This window comes from Ammodytes marinus (genome assembly GCF_949987685.1).
Source record: "Ammodytes marinus genome assembly, contig: scaffold_274, whole genome shotgun sequence".
Taxonomy (NCBI): Eukaryota; Metazoa; Chordata; class Actinopteri; order Uranoscopiformes; family Ammodytidae; genus Ammodytes; species Ammodytes marinus.
This window is the reverse complement of record NW_027648439.1, coordinates 20,001-22,929: the sequence shown is the minus strand read 5'-3', so window position 1 is coordinate 22,929 and position 2,929 is coordinate 20,001. Positions and strand designations below refer to the sequence as shown.

Sequence of the window (2,929 nt, the reverse complement as noted above, 5' to 3'; positions counted from 1 at the left end):
CTCTGTAAACCCAGGGTTAATACACAGCCTAGGCTCTGTAAACCCAGGGTTAATACACAGCCTAGGCTCTGTAACCCAGTGTTAATACACAGCCTAGGCTCTGTAAACCCAGGGTTAATACACAGCCTAGGCTCTGTAAACCCAGGGTTAATACACAGCCAGGCTCTGTAAACAGGTTAATACACAGCCTAGGCTCTGTAAACAGGTTAATACACAGCCTAGGCTCTGTAAACCCAGTGTAATACACAGCCCAGGCTCTGTAAACAGGTTAATACACAGCCTAGGCTCTGTAAACCCAGTGTTAATACACAGCCTAGGCTCTGTAAACCCAGGGTTAATACACAGCCTAGGCTCTGTAAACCCAGGGTTAATACACAGCCTAGGCTCTGTAAACCCAGTGTTAATACACAGCCCAGGCTCTGTAAACCCAGGGTTAATACACAGCCCAGGCTCTGTAAACCCAGGGTTAATACACAGCCTAGGCTCTGTAAACCCAGTGTTAATACACAGCCTAGGCTCTGTAAACAGGGTTAATACACAGCCTAGGCTCTGTAAACAGGGTTAATACACAGCCCAGGCTCTGTAAACAGGGTTAATACACAGCCTAGGCTCTGTAAACAGGGTTAATACACAGCCTAGGCTCTGTAAACAGGGTTAATACACAGCCTAGGCTCTGTAAACAGGGTTAATACACAGCCTAGGCTCTGTAAACAGGGTTAATACACAGCCCAGGCTCTGTAAACAGGGTTAATACACAGCCTAGGCTCTGTAAACAGGGTTAATACACAGCCTAGGCTCTGTAAACAGGGTTAATACACAGCCTAGGCTCTGTAAACAGGGTTAATACACAGCCTAGGCTCTGTAAACAGGGTTAATACACAGCCTAGGCTCTGTAAACTGGCATGTTGCTAGCTACAGTTGTCCCTTTTGTTTACATACCAGTTTACAGAGCCTAGACTGTGTATCAACACTGCTCACACACAGTACAGACAGGTTTACAGAGCCTAGACTGTGTATTAACACTGCTCACACACAGTACAGACAGGTTTACAGAGCCTAGACTGTGTATCAACACTGCTCACACACAGTACAGACAGGTTTACAGAGCCTAGGCTGTGTATCAACACTGCTCACACACAGTACAGACAGGTTTACAGAGCCTAGACTGTGTATCAACACTCACACACAGTACAGACAGGTTTACAGAGCCTAGGCTGTGTATCAACACTGCTCACACACAGTACAGACAGGTTTACAGAGCCTAGACTGTGTATCAACACTGCTCACACACAGTACAGACAGGTTTACAGAGCCTAGACTGTGTATCAACACTCACACACAGTACAGACAGGTTTACAGAGCCTAGGCTGTGTATCAACACTGCTCACACACAGTACAGACAGGTTTACAGAGCCTAGACTGTGTATCAACACTGCTCACACACAGTACAGACAGGTTTACAGAGCCTAGGCTGTGTATTAACACTGGGTTTACAGAGCCTAGACTGTGTATCAACACTGCTCACACACAGTACAGACAGGTTTACAGAGCCTAGGCTGTGTATTAACACTGCTCACACACAGTACAGACAGGTTTACAGAGCCTAGGCTGTGTATTAACACTGCTCACACACAGTACAGACAGGTAGCGGAAAATAAAAAGAATGATTTGAAATAATATGTGTGTCATATTATCTCAGCCTACAACATCAAATTAAAATAAATACACTCATAACTGTTAACCAATTTAAACTTATTATTTTGAATCAGCCCCACTCCACTTGTAACTGTTTTAATCAGGCTATTGTTCTGTTTCATTCAACTGATCTGAATGTTTTAATAGTTGTTGTCTCTTTGTAAGCTTGTTGTGTATTCTCATTGTATATTGTGTATCTGTACTACTGACGTCATTGTAAAAGAGGGTCACCACCCCTCAATGGAGAGGGAGAGGGAGAGAGAGAGAGAGGGAGAGAGAGGGAGAGAGAGGGGGAGAGGGAGAGAGAGAGAGGGGGAGAGGGAGAGAGAGAGAGGGAGAGAGAGGGGGAGAGGGAGAGAGAGAGAGGGAGAGAGGGAGAGAGGGTCACCACCCCTCAATGATCTGTAGAGGTTAAATAAAGGAAAATTAAATCTATTCTCTTCAAATCAATAATTCAAAGCCATGTTGTGATGTCGTGTCTGTTCTAACAGCTGTCACTCAGAGCCAGAGCCACCAATCGGCTGCGAGGGGGCGGGACCAAGGGTTAATTATTCATCACTGACCTCGTTAACTCAGATATTATGATTTCAATCTGCTGATCAGTTCACATGTGAAACTGGTCTTATTCTAGACACACACACACACACACACACACACACACACACACACACACGCACACACGCACACACACAGACACACACAGACACACACAGACACACAGAGACACACACACACACACACACACACACACACGCACACACACACACACACACACACACGCACACACACAGACACACACACACACACACACACACAGACACACACAGACACACCCATGATAGTTGAACATAAAAGGATTAATCAGCTTTAAAGGTGCAGTCAGTGATTCTGGAGAACGCTTGTTGTCAAAATCAGTGAATATCTCCTCATGATCCACTACCTGTCTGTACTGTGTGAATATCTCCTCATGATCCACTACCTGTCTGTCTGCTACCTGTCTGTCTCCTCATGATCCACTACCTGTCTGTACTGTGTGAATATCTCCTCATGATCCACTACCTGTCTGTACTGTGTGAATATCTCCTCATGATCCACTACCTGTCTGTACTGTGTGAATATCTCCTCATGATCCACTACCTGTCTGTACTGTGAATATCTCCTCATGATCCACTACCTGTCTGTACTGAGTGAATATCTCCTCATGATCCACTACCTGTCTGTACTGAGTGAATAT

The 2,929-nt window shown here is 45.1% G+C and overlaps 1 protein-coding gene across 1 annotated transcript in view; it reads right to left on the bottom strand.

Moving 5' to 3' along the window:
- The window catches only part of LOC307270547 (putative G-protein coupled receptor 132), a gene marked incomplete at both ends in the record, with an annotated part of 11,703 nt that overhangs the window by 5,895 nt on the left and 2,879 nt on the right, over positions 1-2,929 (bottom strand). The window lies entirely within an intron of this gene.